Below are 21,737 nucleotides of genomic sequence, written 5' to 3' on the forward strand. Positions count from 1 at the left end.
ACAGATCTCTAAAGTATGCATGCAAGAAAACCTACGCATGTTCTTATAGTTAAGGGTAATGGAACTGGAAACTATGGTGTTCCAAAAGTTGATGAGAAAAGATTGAAAACGGATATGGTACCATATGCTTCAGCTGTTGGAAGCTCAATATATTACCCTGACACAATTCATGGATCCGGGTTGTTTTGGCAATATCCAGTTCATATATAGATCACTGGAATGGAGTCAAAGATATCGGCCTCATGCTGAAAGAAATAAGTTCTCTCAAAATATTGTGAGTACAAAGACAGGACTTGTGAAATGTATAGCGAAATCCACAATTGTCGCTAACTTTCATACTTGGAGGTTTTTGTGTGGAAAAGCTCCAAAGAATGAAACAATTATCATCAATGTGATGCAAAGATATTTTATAGCTTGATATGAGGCTGAGGGACAGGCAAAATGGTTAAGGAGACCTGTACCCGGAGTTACTAATGGTTGACAACAGCGATAACCATTTTAAGTTGTTCGCTCCTATGACAACGAGTCAAGTGTTGATGCCAAACACACTGACACAGAGTTATGCGTTGTAAAGGAGAAAGTCCGGAATTATGTAGAAATGCTTGAAGCATAAGAGCAACAGACAAGTGTTTGTAGATCTGCTTATTAAAGGCTTACCGCTCAGTGTGTTCGGAGAACACACAGTCGACATGGGTTTTATGGTATAGTCTAAGATTTCCGGACAATAAAGGGCCTAAGGTTAAAGAATTTGTTTCAAAACAGAGAGGTGCGTTGTGGCTGTCTGATTCTATCGGCAATTGAGCTATGACGATGAAACATGTTCTATGTATTGATCTGTTATGAAACGAGTAAAGTAAAAGTATAAGGTCAAAAGTAAAAGGGGAGATCAAGGGGGAGAATGTTAGGATGATCTCCACCGTGTGGGCCCAACGGCCCACCGGGCCCTTAGATCCGCGCCATGATCGGGGGCGCTCAACCTACTATGGTTGACGGGCCCCTGTCACCTGCACTATATAAAGAGGTGGGGGCCGGCGGCTCGGATAACGAGGTTCATCGCGATGCCGTACACCCCACCTACATCCCCTACCGATCTAGGGTTAGTGCAGTGCTGACCGGAAGCACCGCCACCACCCCGCTACTCTCTGCCATCACCGTCACGATGCCCGGCACCGGGAGCTCCTCGAGCCACAAGGAAAAGGTAATACCTATCACCACTACCGGAATCCCATGCCCACTGGATCAACAGATTCTATCAAGTACATGTTGTTTTAGACTCATTAGGCTGTTTGAGAATGCGCGGCATATTAGGTTTCTAAGTAGAGGTATGGTGGTATTTCCTGATATACTCTTAGCTGTACTAAATAATAATCTTGCACACGCTTCTAGTCAAAGTCATCTATATATTTATGTTTAGCCATTAGCCGAAGTTCAACCGTGTGCATGCATGTATTGCATCAAATCAGGGCTCTTTGTGTAGCATAATTACTAATATTTTAAATACTTCAACATGGATATAGTGGCTTAGCTGTTGTGCATGTGCAATATCCTAAAATATCACCTCATTGGGAAGTCAAATAACCTAATACATGTCACTATCATTCCAGTCTTACATGGTTGTGGAGTGGCAATAATCTGGTAACTGACTTAATAACCTGGTTACCAAGTGGCTCTAACCTGGCAATTACTAACGAAAAGAAGTTATCGAAACATATGTACGTGAGATCTAGTTTCGACGGTATCATCACAGCAAAGCCAACAATGAGCACAGAACGTCAATCAGACACACGATTTGGGAGATAGAAGTTCTTGAAAATTCAAAAAAAATGTGCCTTTCTGATTTCATCTTTGCATGCATTGGTCTTTTCGTATTGTGCATGTGGCAGCGAGTAACCATGCTGTACATCATGGTCTTATCTTATTGAATATCCTCTTTGATGGGAATTAGGCCCCATCCCTAAATACTCCTATTAAAAGTTTGGGTTTTTATCATTTATGCCACCGGTTGTGTTTCGCTACTCAGTTTAACTATGAAAATTTTGGCTTTGACTCCTTCCAATCCGAACAAGTCCTCATTGGGCTTTTTTGTAGCACCTGATCAAGGCAAACACAGGTACAGGATACATCAGAAACAAAATAAATTGTCACGAAAAAATACCTATCATCTTACTTGGTTTCTCATCTTACATTCTTACATAGAGATAAAAATACGTTGCATACTAACTAGATCCATAAAACCAGAATTGTTGTGTTTGTGAACCCATCTCCTGTTACTAAATTGGAGAGGTCCATGCTGCACTTTGGGAAGTAGGAAGTAGCAAACTGTGAACCTGATGAATCATGAATCGAGTAGCCATGTTGTAGATCATGGTTTATCTTACTGAATACCCCCCTTGATGGGAATTAGGCCCCATCCCTTAATACTCCTATTAAAGGTTAACTTAACTATGAAAATTTTGGCTTTGATTCCTTCCAATTCAAACAAGTCCTCATTGGGATTTTTTGTAGCACATGATCAAGGCAAACACAGGCCCAGGATACTTTTTTTTTCTTTCGAGAAAACGCAAAAGCTTTGCGTTTCTTTGCATTGAAAAGTGAGAAGTTCAGTTACAGACGTCTGTGGACGCGTGAGTTACAGCGTGATTAGTGTACATCCCATATTTGTGGCAGTACAAGCCGGAGGCCGGGTGCCCCAGCAGCCGCCCAAGGGGAGGCCTCGTCCTTGATCCTATCGAGTAGCGTGTTCATGGATGGTGTTGCGTTGTCGAAGACGCAGCTGTTCCTGTGTTTCCAAACCATCCAAGGCACGAGCAGCGCAACGGACTACACCAGAAACGAAAGAAATTGTCACAAAAAAATACCTACCATCATACCTTATAAGCTCATGGATTCTTTTTAGAAGAGATTGCCGGAAAACCAAAGAGATCTGTAAAGACTAGAATATCACCAAAGAACTAGCCATGGACAGGGGTGCGTGGAATCTAGCTATCCATGTGCCAGAACCATGAGTTGGTTGCGAGATCTTATGGGTTTCAGCTCTAGCCTACCCCAACTTGTTTGGGACTAAAGGCTTTGTTGTTGTTGTTGTTGTTGTTGTTGTTGTTGTTGTTGTTGTTGTTGTTGTTGTTGTATTGCCAGAAAACACCTCTCCTGTTTGTAATAAGTTCCGTGTTTCTCCCAGGCATTTGTGAAATGATAGAGCTTTTGCTTGCAAAAGGAGCTTATGTTGACCCAGTATCTGCTCGTGGAACACCACTTCATGTTGCTGCTGCTGAACGGCATTATGATGCTATGAAGATTTTATTGGACCACAATGCAGATGTAAGTTTAAGTACATACCATTTCTGCCTCAAGTTAACCTACATGTTTTGAACTTTAATTACTTGTATTTTGCAATTTTTCCCTCGGCTGTCTTGTCATGTTCTGTTTAATTGATTGTGTATGGTTGCTTGATGCTGCTATGGTGTTTGTGCTGCATAGTTAACACCTTGAAATCCTCAGTACATCTTTCTTCTCTTCTGCATGCCCCTCGTTGTGTAGTAGTTGTAATGCTACATCTCATCATAGTGTCTTGGTAATAAGTATGCTTCATCCACTTCCCTTTCAAATTTATAGCACTATACTATCAAATGTACAGTGCATTTCGAATATAATTCTATTTTTGGAATGCGAGCACATAATACTGAACATCTTCTCATTTTTGGTCCCTTCAATGCCAATTTCCATGCATAAAACTACTTAATATGATTGCTTTATTTGTACATATTGGCCACAATAGATTAGTCTCTAACTCTCTATCATGTATTGCCATTTGTTTTTGAGTTCTACCTGGAATTTTATGAAGTTTACTAGGTTCCACAACATATTCACACCGTTGTTGACTTCTTGTGTATTTTGTTAATTCCATGGGAGCTGTTTAATTTCCACTGAAGAGGCTTGCTTCGGTTCACGCACCCAATTCTACCTGCATCTGCAAATTCTTCTGCGTGGCAATCCCTCACATAATCTTTCCCTGTCGGCTCATCCATATTCCCATATAAGCTATGGGTGTGACCGTGTGAGGGTGATGTTGCCTCCCAAATCGTTCTCACTGCTGGCCTGATGCATCATCTTCTTCGTTTTCTAGTTGTGGTTCCATATTCAGGTTTTAGTACCTTCTCTTCTTGATGGCTGCATTGCTTTTGTTGGGGTTTGAGATCCTAATGACTGGCCGGTGATGATTAAAAGATCGAATCTTTCTTTAAACAAAACAGTCTGGATCTGTAAACTAGATTGGCTTATGCTCCATTAATACCATGTGGCTGTGAAATTCACATCAGATTGATATGAGCATAAAGGCAGTATACCATGCAATTCTGCTTGCAGATTCCATGTAAACAATCATAAATAAATGATATGCGGTGGTAATCATGGCATTATCTTTGTACTATATATAGGAGCACGTACGTCGGTTCAATGGCATTAGGACCTGATTACCAATATAATCTTGACAAAATAACCTTCTCACTGATTTTACTGTGGGCGTACGAATCAATTTTCTTTGCTGAAAGCTTGCCTCATCAATTTAGTTCTATTTATTGACCATTGGAGCTGATATCTTAATATTTCTCCAGTACAACAAGATGGTAAATGGTGTGACACCTCTTATGGCTGCTACAGATGCCAACTCAACGGAATGTATCAAGCTCCTAGTTAAGGTGTTGTACATTCATCTGAGCTTTGTCAAGTCCATGAATTTAATTTTGTTGGGTACCCATTTTCTATGTTTATTTTCCATACTGAATTTGTTCTTTTTTACTTCCTTTTCTGGCATTTGTTTTTCGTACTGGCTGCGGTTGTGCATGCTGCAATTTGTGACCCCTTGTACCGAACACTTCCGTAACCATTTTTTTGCTGAAAAAACTAGTGGCGCGTTGAGGCTGGGGAGGACATCTGCATATGTGCCATGTTGATATTAATAGTTACCTAAACATGGTACCAGTTTATGACAATTTTGATGGTAATTTTTGTACTCCCTCCATTTTTATATACAAGGTCACTATGGGATATATATTTTGCATCTATACAAGGCTATCAACAGTAATTGAGGCAAAGTGAATGTTATTTTTGCGTACTAACAACCTGTTTAACTTGCATGCATGAAGTCACAATGACAATCAGCTACTTCCTTCACTCAGTTTTTTTGCATGCATGCGGAGTATTAATGATCCCAGTAAACAAGAAGAAAAGTTAACTTGTAAAGTAGGCATTAAATTTTACATTGGTACCTGTAATCCGAATTTGTGGCCTTGTATACAAAAATGGAGGGAGTACTTACAATACTGAGCATGGACGTTAGGAGATTATCATGAGTAGTCGAAATATTATGCTTGTGCAGTCATAGAAATTTGAGAAAAGATACGCTTATGTAATCAAATCCTTTTTCCTCCTTATATTTGCAGCAAAAATTCAGGTAGTTCGTTAAGATATCATGTATCACATGCATCCTGCATAGAATTGATTTAATTGATGTCCTGTAGGTTCAGGAGGAGCCTATGCTTAAACGGGAAATCGCGGCATCAGAGCTTATATCACTAGGGAGTATCTCTTTAAAGAAAAAAGATTATGTTGTCGCAGCAAAATTGTACAGTCAGGTATATTAAAGCACCATATATTTCTTGCTTTTTTTAGCTTTCCAGCATTTCAGTTTACATTGCATGCATTATAATTTATAGTTTCTTGCATAGCTCTCAGTCTGAAAATATTTAAGGTTCCTGGTTTCGCATTAATTGTTGAATGCATAGTCTGAAGTAATATTTTTGGGCAAAAATATACCAGAATACCTGGAGCTCCACATGGAGCTCACTACCGGACTCGCCACCTATGCCGACGGCCCAGGGCCGTCGGCATAGGCCATTTCCCGTCGGCATACATCTATGCCTACGGCTGCCGTCGGCATAGCCCCGTCAGCGTAGATCACGTCAGCGTAGTCTTGTCAGACCGTCGGCATAGTTTAGCCGTCGACATAGGGGCCTATGCCGACGGCTTCCATCTGGCCGTCGGCATAGTTTAGCCGTCGGTAGTGATTTTCACATGATGGCAACAGTCGGCGCCGTCAAAAGCGCTAACGAATCACGGGCCGCCGCGTGGCAGAGGTATGCCTACGGCAAAGCCGTCGGCATAGGTGAAAATCTATGCCGACGGCTTTGCCGTCGGCATATCTCTGCCACGTGGCGGCCTACGGTGACTCCTGGCAGGAGGGTATGCCTACGGCAAAGCCGTCGGCATAGATTTCCACCTATGCCGACGGCTTTGCTGTAGGCATATCCCTGCCACGTGGCAGGCCCTGGGTAGCCCTGTGCATATCTATGCCGACGGTTTAACCGTAGGCATACTTACGAACCAAAACCAAAAAAAATACTAGCCAAAAAGGCTAGCAATTTCCAATCCAATTATAAGACATGATTCAACAACCATGGATTTGCAAACACAGGCCATAAAATATTTTTGATGTACACAACATTTTCATTCTAAGAATCCACTAAAAAAATACTAGCCAAAAAGGCTAGCAATTTCCAATACAATTATAAGACATGATTCAACAACCATGGTTTTGCAAACACAGGCCATAAAATATTTTTGATGTACACAACATTTTCATTCTAAGAATCCACTACAGCATCAAAGGAGAAGGCGGAGGGGCGGTGCCGATGGTGCGGGAGACGGGGCAGCGATGACAGAGGTGGCATGCAGTCAGTATAATGAACCAAAGATCCTACACATAAGGATGAATATGTAATATATACACTGCATCTACCAAAGGGAAATCACCAAAATGTTACAAGAAATACTTCTACCGGGAGGCAAACAAAGATTTTCATTGTAAATGATCTGATGTTCGCACTGCATAGCTGATACAATAGGATTTCTTCACACTATTCAATTACTGGGAAGGATCAATTACACATATCGATGAACTACTAGTACAGGAGTAGCTTGCTGCCAACACTACTAGCTAGCTAGATTAAACACCAACAGCTAACAAAACCTAGCTGCAGTAACCAACAACCACAAATGAGGTAGTACAAGAGCAGAATTTAACAAGTGTGCTACTCTGAATCATCATCACTGTAAATAGGAATGATCTTTCTCATGGCACAAGCACAACAAGCACAAACAAAATCACCCATGCGCATGAAACAGAGCAAGGTACTGCTATAGCAACACAAGAGAGGGAGCTAGAGGTAGGAGATGGACTCACCGGAGAGGAGGTTGTAGTCGATGCCGAACACGACCACGGCCGCAGTCGCGCGGTAGAGGAGGTTGTAGCCGAGTTGGACCATGTGCGGGGTGTCGTCGTGGCGGTGGATGCCCTGGTTGTCGTCATCATCCATGGAGGATGCCTGCTGCTCCGAATCAAATGAACAAGTCAGAGCTAGTGTTGTTGAGCTAGTACAGAAATTAAACAAGCTAGTATAGGAGACACAGGCGTGCTGGTGCTAGTATCTACAGAAATCAATCGAGCTAGCTATGCGTGTGCGTGAGCTAGCTTAGTACGTACAGTACATGGTTGGGCTCCAAAACAAACAGAGAATGCTAGCCTCAACAGAATCAATCACAAGGTTTTTTTTTGTTACTAGCACTGCTAGTTGTATGTGTTGATCCATCCGGACCTAACTAATGTTGTTGTATCTCTAGACCAAGTGCAGCAACACAAGAAGAAGAACTAAAACTGTAGAGCACATATATACATATGACAAACTACAGAACTAGCACTACATTTTGCACGGGACAGAATTAATCATGAATGGTTCTGTCACAGTTGATGCATTTGTTGCCAAAAAGAAAATTTCATCCAAACTACATACGCTGACATGAGCCGGTGTAATTCACACGTAATGGTGCATTAAAAGCAGTACCAAGACAAGTGCATCAGGTGTTCCATTTAGCACAAACACAAACTTCAGTGCTATACAAAAAATACGTACAAGGCTAGTTCACTAGTCATGCAAATTTGCAATATATGCAAACAAGTTTCAATCGATCGACATTATGCAAGATACGCCTAGCCTGGTTGCAGCAACCAACAAGGGCAATCCAAACTGAGAGCTAGCTAGCTAGGAGCAGTGGCGGAGCGTGACCAAATCTCAAGAGGGGGCCGACTTTATATAAGAACACACAATATGCATTAAAAACTCTGCTAAGTTGTACGTAGAACATATGCAAGGAGCCAAGGACAATTAGACGACCATATCATCATAAATAACACAATACAGCAGGTTCACACATACCTGAGCATTGTGGATAGGTAAATTTTGGTGTTCCAAAAGAACAGACCACACCAAATGACCAAAAAAAACTAAACAGAACCAACTAGCACTACTGCCAAGTGCCAACTAGAGATATGCTCTTCTATTCTTCCTACTTTTGAAATCAGCAATCATATCTTCACAAGCAATTTTTGATGCAAATTTCCACTTGCATCTTCCGTCATATCTAATAAGTCGACTAGGTAGACATCAAAGTTACCAGAACATCTCAACTCGTCACAATGACATATAAATTAACACAAGCAGGCAAGCAATGACTAGCAGCAGTGGTGACAAGAACATCTAAAATCTGCACCTAGCAATAAGCTGAGAGGAGGTCAGGAGGAGTGGACGCAGACGCGCAGTGCCGAACTACCGGTGTCATTGTGGCCGGTGGGCGCGCCGCATTCAAAATTCAGTCAAGCATGTGTATAAGTAAAAAATGCAGAGCAGAGCAGAGCAGCAGCAAATTGAGAGCAAGCCTAGGAAATCGAGGAGGACAAGGGAGTCATGGAGGGGAAGGAAAACCTCTCGCTTGAGGTTGGGTGTCATTCCAAGAGAGAGGATGCACGCGGGGGAAGCAGGACTCCTCCTCTCCCTCGTCCCTGCGTCGAGTTGCTGCTACTGCTGCGTGTGGGTGAGGAAGGTAGGCACATCAGGGAAGGGTAGGGGAACAGATCGAATAGGAGAGGGAGGGGCTGACCTTGATGGCATCGGAGAAGGGCTGGAGCAGCGTCGTCCATGGCCTTCCCTTTGCTGCTCCAGCGCAAGCGAAACGACGGCGACATTGGCGTGCTCGATCTGGGAGGGAGAGGATACAGGTGAGTAAGAGAGGGTGGGTTGCGAGGGATCTCGACGGAGAGATGTACCTGAGCCGCCGGAGCCACGCCGGCGACGCGGTGGCCGAAACCCTAGCTTACGGGATGGTCGCGGGTGACCGGTAGAGGACGCGAGCGACGAATCTGCTCGGAAGGGAAGACGGAGCGGACGGAGGCGATCATGCGAGTGTGCTTGGCGTCGTCGGCAGCAGCCGGAATTGCCGGAAGCTGCCGGAATCGCCGGGTGGGCGGCGGCGGCGGAGAAGGGTCGCGGGGAGAGAGAGAGGTCGAGGTGGGGAGTGGTGCGGCTCTGTTGGGTCTTGGGTGGGCTCTCTCTCGCTTCTTTTCCTCTTTTTTTTTAATTTTGGTGGGTGGGAGGGAAGCGGGCTGAGTGGCGCGGGAAGGCCCAAAATTTCATTTGATTTTGTATCGTGTGTGCGTGTGTTTTCTTTTTCTTCTTTTCTTTTTGGAGGTGCAGAGGAGCGTGGGGCCAGCCATCCACGTTACCGATCCGCGTGACCGGGTGGTCACCCAATAGGAAGTCTTCATTTTTCTGTGCTTCTTTACGTGTTTGTTTTGCTAGATTTATTAGAGTTTTTTATGAAATCTTTTCAAACTTTTTCCACACCCTCTACGAATCACAAACCAATATTCTGCCAAATTTCATGTTTTCTCCAAAAAAAATGAATTTTTTAGAATTAAAAAATTGATAAACTCATTTTGCCTACAGTCATTTGAGAAACTGTACGCAAAGTGATTTGTTAAATCATATATGATCGCAGGGGCCCGTCGTGGCCTCTGTGGGGGTGGTCTACAGCGGTGTTGTTGCGGCCATGGTGGTCGACCGATCTGCACGCGGCGACAGCAAGTCTCTCCGGCGGCGGTTTGTCTGCATCAGGCTCGGGTGAGGCGTCTTCCTTCATGGCTGATACAGGTACGAGTCTCGGCTGGTTGGGGCACCCGTTGTTCCGATCTGGTGGCTCTGCCCGCTGCTCATGGGGGCGGGCCGGAGGTGCTGGCCTACAGGGGATCTTGGCGGAGGGCGGCAGGGGTGCCCCCGTCTGCGCCGACGTCGTCTCGTGCGTCGCGCAGCTACAGGCCCCACCACCGGGGGAGAATGTGTAGGTACCGTCCAACCAAAGGAGGAGCAGGCCCCACCACCGGGGGGGCGAATGTACGTCGGCGGCATGCCGGATCTAGCCGTTAAAATCCACGGCAAACCATACGATGCCGGAAATCCTTGGAACCTCACACGGTGTCGTCATATGGCCCTTGTAGGGTGCGGTGAAAGTTTTAGCGCATTTCGCAGAAACCTAACCTGAGGTCGCTTGTAAACTGCACCATCTCCGGCGTAGTATCTGGCTAACGAGAGAGAACGTGCCCGGTTTGTGAAGGAAGTGTGTTGCCCGTTGCTCTGTTGACCTCAAAACTTCTCGTGCTCTCAAAGGGGGCCATTGCATGACACGTGACAGTACATGGCATTTTTCGGGCCCACTTGCAATATTTGAGACATTTACTGCATCTGTAGGGTTTCAATGCGGGAAATTGCCGATCTACACGGCGGCCACCTGAAATGATGTCCAGAAGTGGTTCATCAAATCATATATGATGTCTTTGCGGTATGTGTAGGACTAGTGCAACCCAAGGAGGGGCATGCCCCACCACCGGGAGGCAAATGTACATCGACAGCATGCCGGATCCCACCGTTAAAATCAAACAAAAATCATACGATGTTGGGAATCCTCGGGACCTGGCACGGTGTCGTCATATGGCCCTTGTGGAGTGTGGTGAAAGTTTGAGCCTGTTTCGCAGAAGCCTGTCCGGAGGTCGCTTGTAAACTGCTCCATCTCCGAGGTAGTATCTGGCTATTGAGAGAGAACGTGTTTAGTTTGTGAAGGGGGTGTGATGCCAGTTGCTTCGTTGACCTTGAAACTTCTCGTGCTCTCAAAGGGGGCCATTGCATGACACGTGCCAGGACATGGCATTTTTCTGGGCCACCTGCAATATTTGAGACATTTATTGCATCCGTAGGGTTTTAATGCGGGAAATTGCAGATCTGCTTGGCGACCACCTGAAATGATGTCCAGAAGTGGTTTGTTAAATCACATATGATGTCTTTGCGGTATGTGTAGGACTAGTGCAACCAAAGGAGGGGGAGGCCCCACCACTGCAGGGTGAATGTAACTCGGGGCATGCCAGATCTAGCCGTTAAAATCCATGGGAAATCATACGATGCCAAAAATCCTCGGGACCTGGCATGGTGTAGTCATATGGCCCTTGTAGGGTGTGGTAAAAAGTTTGAGCATGTTTAGCAGAAGCCTCACAGGAGGCCACTTGTAAACTACACCATCTCCAAGGTAGTATCTGATTATCGAGAGAGAACATGTCCGGTTTTGTGAAGGCTGCCCGTTGCTCGGTTGGCTATTTCAACACTTAATCACACTTGTATACATATATTAAGACACAATGCAAGTTTTGGTGGCATTGCTACCCCCGAAGGCCCCCGACTGGGCCCAACACACCACCGGATCTCCCTCGTGTCGACCTGACGCGGTCGTTTCCTCCCTCCAAGTGCCGGCGGCAGCGCCTTCCGTGAAGGGGGTCACATTTCCGGAGCCACATGACAGGTGTTTGCACCTGACACCACACTTTCAGACATGTAAGAGGACCCAATGCAAGATTTGGTGGCATAGCTAGCCCCCGAAGGCCCCTGGCCACACTCGTAGACACGCGAAGAACAATCTGTAGTGGTTTTTTTTTCACATACTCTTGCATCTTTAAAAAATATAAGAAATTGCAATGCCTATTATATCACATGTGTTGTCATTTGATTAATGGGATCACATCATTAGGAGAATGATGTGATTGACATTACCCATTCCGTTAGCCTAGCACTTGATCGTTTAGTATGTTGCTATTGCTTTCTTCATAACTTATACAAAGTTCCTGCAACTATGAGATTGTTCAACTCCCGTTTACCGGAAGAACACTTTGTGTGCTACCAAACGTCATAACGTAACTGGGTGATTATAAAGGTGCTCTACAGGTGTTTCCGAAGGTACATGTTGGGTTGGCATAATTCGAGATTAGGTTTTGTCACTCCGATTGTCGGAGAGGTATCTCTGGGCCCTCTCGGTAATACTCATCACCTAAGCCTTGCAAGGATTGTAACTAATGAGTTAGTTATAAGATGATGTGTTACAGAACGAGTAAAGAGACTTGCCGGTAACGAGATTGAACTAGGTATTGGATATCGACGATCGAATCTCGGGCAAGTAACATACCGATGACAAAGGGAACAAAGTATGTTGTTATGCGGTTTGACCGATAAAGATCTTCGTAGAATATGTAGGAGCCAATATGCGCATCCAGGTTCCGCTATTGGTTATTGACCAAGAATAGTTCTAGGTCATGTCTACATAGTTCTCGAACCCGTAGGGTCCGCACGCTTAAGGTTTCGATGACAGTTATATTATGAGTTTATGAGTTTTGATGTACCGAAGGAGTTCGGAGTCCCGGATGAGATCGGGGACATGACGAGGAGTCTCGAAATGGTCGAGACGTAAAGATCGATATATTGGACGACTATATTCGGAGTTCGGAAAGGTTCCGAGTGGTTCGGGTATTTTTCGGAGTACCGGAGAGTTACGGGAATTCGCCGGGGAGTATATGGGCCTTATTGGGCCATACGGGAATTGAGGAGAGAGGCCGAAAGGAAGGAGGCGTGCAGCCCCCCTCTGGTCCGAATTGGACAAGGGGTGCAGCCCCTCTTTCGTTCCTCCTCTCCTCCTCTTTCCCCCTTCTCCTACTCCAACAAGGAAGGAGGGAGTCCTACTCCCGGTGGGAGTAGGACTCCCCTTGGCGCGCCTCTCCCTGGCCGGCCGCCTCCTCCTCTTGCTCCTTTATATACAGGGGCAGGGGGCACCCCATGACACAAGTTGATCTACGGATCGTTCTTTAGCCGTGTGCGGTGCCCCCCTCCACCATATTCCACCTCGGTCATATCGTCGCGGAGTTTAGGCGAAGCCCTGCGCCGGTAGAACATCATCATCGTCATCACGCCGTCGTGCTGACGGAACTCATCCCCGAAGCTTTGCTGGATCGGAGCCCGGGGATCGTCATCGAGCTGAACGTGTGCTGAACTCGGAGGTGCCGTACGTTCGGTGCTTGGATCGGTCGGATCGTGAAGACGTATGACTACATCAACCGCGTTGTGCTAACGCTTCCGCTTACGGTCTACGAGGGTACGTGGACGAACACTCTCCCCTCTCGTTGCTATGCCATCACCATGATCTTGCGTGTGCGTAGGAATTTTTTTGAAATTACTACGTTCCCCAACAGGGGGGGCTCACACCGGAGCCGTGTATTGCCTCTTTAGACATGCCACCACACCTTAAGACATGTATGAGGACCCGGCGCAATGCTCTGGTGGCATTGCTACCCCCCGAAGGCCCCCAACCGGCCTAACCCTGGACCAATTGACCTGGAGATCTACGCCTTTGACTTTTGTCAGACGGGATTTGACCAACAGACGTTTTCACCTGGTTATGATAGGTCAGCCTATAGGAACACTTGAGAACAAGGTTTGGGCCAAACCCACCATAAGATTCCCTCTGCCTCGACCCAACGTGGCCGTTTTCCCCCTCCAAGTGTCGACGGCATCGCCATCCATGAAGGAGTCACACTCCGGAGCCGGTTGCCGGGTGTTTGCGCCTGCCACCACAATCCTTGAAACAATCTGATGGATGTAGATATAAAATTTGTCTTGATTGGCCAAGGTATGAAAAATATACAAAAAATTCAAAACAAAAGGGTGTTTTCTGTAAATTTGAAGCAAACATGATTTAAGTTTGTTCAAATTTGAAAAATAGTATAGCAACATAATCCTTTCAAGATTCTGATAAAAAATCATATAAAATTTGTCAAAATCGATCCAAGTATCAATTACTTATGATTTTAACAAACTATAAGGACCTATATGCAAAAGTACATGAGGTCACATTTCTAACATACTCAAAAACAAAAAAACCGTCTATTCATAATCTATGGAAAATTCTATCCCAAGTCGATGTATAATTTGTGTATGTTTAAGTTTAGATATGTTAGATTTAAATTATTCAAATTTTAACTTTTAAAAACAAAAAAATAATTTAAAAAAACAAATGATATCTATGCCTACGGCATAGCCGTAGGCATAGTTCTTGGCTAGGGGCTACCAGGAGGCGCCACGTGGCGAGGCTATGCCTACGGCCTTGCCGTAGGCATAGATGGAAAACTATGCCTACGGCTTTGCCGTCGGCATAGCTCTGCCACGTGGCAGCTCCTAATAAAAAAAACAGATGATATTTATGCCGACGGCCGCCGTCAGGGCCGTCGGCATAGATTTGACGGTGTCAGCCCGCCGTCTGTCCCTAGACCACGAGGGCCACCTCTATGCCGACGGCCTAACTATGCCTACGGTTGTCGTAGGCATAGATCGATATATGCCGACGGCCTTACTATGCCTACGGCTGCCGTAGGCATAAATGGAGCTATGCCGACGGCTTTTCTGTGCCGACGGTACTCCCCAGGCCGTCGGCATAGCTCCATCTATGCCTACGGCAGCCGTCGGCATAGATAAGGCCGTAGGCATATAAGATTATTCCGGTAGTGGCTGGGTGTCGTTTATCAAAAACTTTAGTCATGGAAAGGTTCCTACTAAAAGGGTCCGGGGCGTAGACTCCAACTGGCTTTGTTATTTCTAATAACTTGGGATTTGTTCAGAAAAGGGTTCAGCTGACAGGTGACACTATGCTGTGTCTTTCTTTTCGTTGCTTTGGTCATGTATCCTCTAAATTTCGTGGTGCAAAGTACTCATTTTGTGATAATGGATATGGACCATGAGATATTGTTGGTACTTCTCCTCAGGTATAAACAGGAAAAAATAGTGTTACCTTGATGACTAATGCAATATGTTTGAGGATGTGATTAGGATTTCTGTGTCTTGACCACTTTTTTGACAGGGATGACTAGAATGACCGAGTGGGCTAATGGAAAAGCAAGCTGTTTAGAGCCTGTTTGGATCCCCTCCACTCCCTTAAATTCTTTACTCCGCTCCCTGCTCCTATACTGTTGGCTCCACGTGCAAAAGCAGGAGTAGATTTCATGTTTGGCTGTTGACTGTAGAAATTATGAGATGATTGAATATTTGTGTTGTATGTTGTGTTGTATTGATCTGACCCTCGTAGGGGTATATATAGAGTATAATATAGGATGAGACTTGGAGTACAAGACAAGTTGTAGTTTGCTTGAACTATCATATCTCTCTATGTATCTCTACACAATTATACTTCTAACATTTTCCCTCAGTCGTAGCGAGAGTGGAGCGGATAATTACGACTGAATTTGAAGTCTTGTGCTTTCGTCGTCTTCTCCGCTGCGCCATCATCATCGCATCTTTGATGGGTCGACACCTAGGCGGTGACTGCGTCCCCTTCTGGTGCCTCCCTTGTCTCTCCTCTATTTCCTCCCGCAGTCACAGCGGGAGTGGCGTGCACGCTGGTGACAACACGGACACTATTGACTAGAGTTGTTGCCGATGAGTTGCTGTAGACGTAGCCATTAATGTCAATGTCGAGGTAGCCGATCATGGACAGGTAGCCATGGTCGATGGTGTAGTCGTCGTGGATGATGAAGCCGCACAAAGCCGGAGGCGCAAAAAAATGCGCTATGTTGTAGATGACGAAGCTACAGTCATGGACGATGCATCTTGCCAATGTCAAAGGGTGTCGTCGGTGATGAGTCCATCGGTTTTGCCAGAACCGGAGGAAACCCATCGAGCACACATCGGTTTTGCCAGAACCGTGTGGCCATGTAGGGGTAGTCACTGGAGTGACGCCGTGTCGATGCAGTCGTGTCGTCATGGATGACGCGGTCGATGCCGTCGTCGTGACATGGTCACTACCATCGTCGAGGTCGCGTTTTGCAGAAAAGTCTGTCAAACAACACTAGATGTCCATCTTGTGGACGAGGTGCCGGTGATGTGTTGACGATGATGGTGATGAAGACCTTGACGATGAAATGTCGGCGATACGTTGCAGCGGCGTGTTGATGATGATGAGTCGCTTGAAAACATCCCTCCGGGGGACGAAGTATCGATGCCGTGTCTTGCTGGAGAAGTCAAGAAGGACACCGGCCTGGCGTGTCGATGGTGCAAATCGTGGTCGCTTCTTGTAGATGTGCTCGACGAAGAATTTTTTTTTGTTGGACGCGATGTACCCGTAGATGTATAGCTAGCTTGGTGTCGCGGCATGAGGTTTAGTGTAGATCGCTTGACGGAGATAGCTTGGTGCAGCGGTTCATGGACGTGGCTCGAAGATTGCGTGGGCGACAGTACGGTCGGTGCAGGTCAGCCGGCTCGATGCAGAAGTAGCAGGTCAATGTCGATGTAGACGAGTTCGGCCGGTGCGTCCTAGTCACGTACGCGTGCACCGTAGTCGCGTAGACGGAAAAGTGACTGGAGCTGCACCATCAATCGTGGAGTCCGTGACGAGGCTGGTGAACCTGCATGGAGACTTGAACATGGATGACCGTTAATTGTATTTGCACTTGGCTCGTCTTTGCTCACGTACTGCCAACACGCATGGACGGCAGGTTCCTCTTGCTTGGGTGGATCGGGAAGCGGCCGCCCTCCCGGTGTCGGTGCATGGTCCCTCCTGATGCCCGGAGACAGCCCCTGAAGTAGCTCGGGCGTCGTCGGCGTGCAGATCGCCTGCATGCGTAAGACGCTGATCGGATCGTACGTGTGGCTGGGCAGTTTAACGATGTAGAGCCCTGAGCCTGCCCCGCCGCATGAGTGTGCCACCTCCTGGTTTATTGGCGACGGCTTCAGATCGGATAAAGAAGTCGATGAAGATGCAGCTGCCGGGAGATCCGGTATGCGAACAGGGATGGATCGCCTACGCCGGACGTACGCACACGGATTTCCTTTTCACCAAATTGCATCTAAGGATCGTCGGATTCTTTTGGTGGCTAATGAAAAAACTAATCTAATGAGAATTTCTAAAACTGAAATTGATCTAATGATGGGGAACTCGAAAATTGAATCTAAACTACGACACCGATCTAATCTTTGATTGATCGGGTGCCGCGTCCCTGGGGAGAGGAGATTGATCTCTCTGGGGGCGGCGTGCTGCGGAAGTGGTGGAAGGTACCTAGAATCGGCGTCGTGAGACTAACCGCTCTAATACCATGTAGAAATTATGAGATGATTGAATATTTGTGGGGGAGTGCTACACGTCCGCCGACGGATCTTTTTAAAAGATCCGCCGTCTCGCAAGCCGTCCGATATAAGTTGCTCAACATACCATCCCACTTCGCAAAAAAAAAAATCCTAATTTACAACAAGAGTGTTGTTTTAGAAACAACGGTAACTATTCCAACAAAGAGCTTTGTTTCATAAACATTAGTGGCTATTGAAAAAAAAAGAGCTTTGTTTTAGAAACATTGATGACGTTGTTAAAAGTATCTCTGCGTATGGTATCTTTTTGCAACAAGAGTATTATTTCAGAAACACAACTTACTATCGCAACAAGAGCTTCCTTCAGAAAACATGCTCCGTTGAAGGAGCACCGTGCGCCGCAGGAGCACCGTGAGCCGCTGCCGTCGCAGGTCCTTGCTATGATGCTCGCCGAGACGAGCCCCCGCCGCTCCTGGATGTCTCCACCTCCTGCCCCCGCGAGCATTCCTCGTCGAATCTGGCGAGATCCGGCTGGAATCCTCACCGTTGTCGCCCTCCTAATTGCACGAGTAGCCGTCCCTCATGGCTCCTGGACGTCCCCGCCTCCTGCCCGTGCCCCATCCTCGTCGGATCTGGTGAGATTCCTCGCCTCCATGGCTCCATTGCCCTCCAGCTGCAAGAGTCACTGCCGCCGCAAAAAAGGGCCAGGAAGTTGCAAATTTTCCCTTCCGAAACAACTGCTCGGTTGCAGAACGGTGTGTACACAGAGGTGGGGGTGGGGTTGCTCTCGTCCATCTGATCAGCTGACGATCTGACGGACATGGAGCCGACGGATGGACTGTGCGATCGGCCGGTTGAAGATAAGCTTTCCCCATATTTGTGTTGTATGTTGTGTTGTATTGGTCTGACCCTCGTAGGGGTATATATAGAGTACAATATAGAATGAGACTTGGAGTACAAGACAAGTGGTAGTTTGCTTGAACTATCCTATCACTCTCTCTTTATCTCTACACAATTATACTTCTAACACCACTCCATATGGTCGCGGGAGGGGTTTGCTATTCACGGGAGAAGAATTATTTTATTAGCCAACCTATCAATTGCGGGAGTCGCACGCGGAGCTCAGCTTTTGGCACTCCGCCAGATTGCACTACGACCGGCTCCGCTCCACTCCTCTCACTCCACGGAGCTGTGGCGTTCGGCGCTGCTCCGGCAGCTCCGGGAGCGGAGTTGCGGAGTGGAGCAGATCCGAACAGGCCATTAGTATAAGTTATTTAGTTCAAAAGTTACTCTGCAGCTATGTGCAGATTTCTTGTTAGGACTAGAATAGGATGAACGAGTGTACTTTAACATTGTGCTATATATATTTAGTAAATGTATGTTAGGCTGGCTTTTGTAGACTTGCTAATTTGTATTTTATGTAGGCTAGTATGAATTTCTCTGCAGCTATGTGTAGATTTCTCTGCAGCCTAACGATCTGAGTTCAATTCCTAGAATTGACAAGTGATGCATATGGATTTTCCCCCATTTATTGAGGATCAAGTTTGATGTGTGGTGAAACCACTCATCAAAAAATATCTTGATACTCAATTAAAAAATTCCGAGGACCATGTTTATCTTGGTACTCATACTAAAATGGCCATATGCATCCCATTTTTCATCTAGATGTCAGGGAAGAATTCCAACCGACATTGCATAAACTCTTCCAAAGCGATGGCGCGTGAGGGGGAAGGAGAGGGGGTGGCGGCCGAGCCACCGCCGCCGGAACCACCTCCGCTAATCAAGCAGGCGCGTGGGGGTGAGGTTGTGGCTGCCTTGCCGTCGTCACCGGCGCCGCCGCGGCCGCCGGATTGTGCTGATTCCGAGTCAGACTCAGATCTGGATCAGAATCCGTCCGCCAGACCATTGGATTCAGTGCGTTGGAGTATCCGTTTCAAAGATGACAGGATGGTTGAGATCTGGCGGGATGGTTTCGTGTACGAGCACCCGCTGTCAAGATGGACGACGGTGAGGGATGAGGAGCACGACATTCTGGCTGGACGGTACCTGCGAGATGGGGAAAGGATTCAAACAGGTGCGCGTTTGCATATTGATTTCTTCGAAATTCTTGTGTTGGATCGCTTGCAGGTTTCTTCTAGCGGGAAGGAGCAGATCGAGATCGTTGATCTAACCACTTTAGAGCATCAAATCACGAGACCAGATCCAGGGGTTGGAGGAAGGTTCTGGGTGCTTGTTGATGACGAAGAAGAGGAGTCTGAGGATCGTCACTCGGCTGCAGCCAAAGAGCCAATGAAGAATGGGTTTTTGTCGTCGTTGGCGGCAGATGCTGTTGCGCCTTCACTCAAGATCCTGTCGGGAGAGAGGTTCAAGGACAAGAGGAGCTCCGCGCCAAGACCGGCGGCGGGCTGCAAACCTGCGGCGCTAGCAATCAAGCCGTGGATAGGACCCCTCCCCAAGGTAAGTTTGCCACATGCCACCTTATAGGAATTCTTTCCGGCAGATGGGTGGACGAAGGTCACCCGAGAAAAGAAAAAGAAAGTGATTCCGGTGAAGGTTCACACGCCGCCGCCGGCCATCGGTCCAGGCGAGATCCGGGCGGCGCGCTGCGTGTTGGGGAACGTAGTAATTTCAAAATTTTCCTACGCACATGCAAGATCATGGTGATGCATAGCAACAAGAGGGGAGAGTGTTGTCTACGTACCCTTGTAGACTGTAAGCGGAAGTGTTATGACAACGCGGTTGATGTAGTCGTACGTCTTCACGATCGACCGATCCTAGTACCGAAAGTACGGCACCTCCACGATCTGCACATGTTTAGCTCAGTGACGTCCCGTGAACTCTCGATCCAGCTGAGTGTCGAGGGAGAGCTTCGTCAACACGACGGCGTGATGACGGTGATGCTGATGCTACCATCGCAGGGCTTCGCCTAAGCACTACGATGATATGACCGAGGTGGATTATGGTGGAGGGGGGCACCGCACATGGCTAAGGGATCAATGATCAACTTGTGTGTCTATGGGTGCCCCTGGCCACGTATATAAAGGATGGAGGAAGGAGGAGGCCGGTACTCATAGGGCGCGCCCAAAGTGTGGAGTCCTACTAGGACTCCCTAGTCCTAGTAGGATTCCACCTCACATATCGAATAGGAAAAAAGGAAGGGAGAAGGAGAAGGGAGGAAGGGGGCGCCCCCTTTCCCTAGTCCAATTCGGACCAGTCCATGGGGAAGGGGCTCGGCCACCCTTGAGGCCTTTCTCTCCTTTCCCATATGGCTCATTAAGGCCCAATACGAATTCATGTAACTCTCGGTACTCCAAAAAATACCCGAATCACTCAGAACCTTTCCTATGTCCGAATATAGCCTTCCAATATATCGATCTTTATGCCTCGACCATTTCGAGACTCCTCGTCATGTCCCCGATCTCATCCGGGACTCGGAACTACCTTTGGTTCATCAAAACACATAAACTCATAATACCGATCGTCACTGAACGTTAAGCGTGCAGACCCTACGGGTTCGAGAACTATGTATACAAAACCGAGACACGTCTCCGGTCAATAACCAATAACGAAACCTGGATGACCATATTGGCTCCCACATATTCTATGAAGATCTTTATCGGTCAAACCGCATAACGATATACGTTGTTCCCTTTGTCATCGGTATGTTACTTGCCCAAGATTCGATCGTCGGTATCTCAATACCTAGTTCAATCTCGTTACCGGCAAGTCTCTTTACTCGTTCCGTAATGCATCATCCTGCAACTAATTCATTAGTCACATTGCTTGCAAGGCTTATATTGATGTGCATTACTGGGAGGGCCCAGAGATACCTCTCCGACAATCGGAGTGACAAATCCTAATCTCGATCTATGCCAACTCAACAAACACCATCGGAGACACCTGTAGAGCACCTTTATAATCACCCAATTATGTTGTGATGTTTGGTAGCACACAAAGTGTTCCTCTGGTATTCGGGAGTTGCATAATCTCATAGTCTGAGGAACATGTATAAGTCATGAAGAAAGCAGTAGCAATGAAACTGTAACGATCATAATGTTAAGCTAACAAATGGGTCTTGTCCATCACATCATTCTTCTAATGTTGTGATCCCGTTCCTCAAATGACAACACATGTCTATGGTTATGAAACATAACCATCTTTGATAAACGAACTAGTCAAGTAGAGGCATACTAGGGACACTTTATTTGTCTATGTATTCACACATGTACTGAGTTTCTGGTTAATACAATTCTAGCATGAATAATAAATATTTATCATGATATAAGGAAATACAAATAACAACTTTATTATTGCCTCTAGGGCATATTTTCTTTAGTCTCCCACTTGCACTAGAGTCAATAATCTAGTTCACATATTCATGTGATTTAACACCAAGAGCTCATATCTTTATTTGAT

At 46.4% G+C, this 21,737-nt stretch overlaps 1 pseudogene; it reads left to right on the forward strand.

Annotated features, from left to right (window-relative positions):
• Positions 1-21,737, forward strand: part of LOC123153475 (uncharacterized) — an 84,861-nt pseudogene that overhangs the window by 22,776 nt on the left and 40,348 nt on the right.

This window comes from Triticum aestivum, chromosome 7A (genome assembly GCF_018294505.1).
Source record: "Triticum aestivum cultivar Chinese Spring chromosome 7A, IWGSC CS RefSeq v2.1, whole genome shotgun sequence".
Classification (NCBI taxonomy): Eukaryota; Viridiplantae; Streptophyta; class Magnoliopsida; order Poales; family Poaceae; genus Triticum; species Triticum aestivum.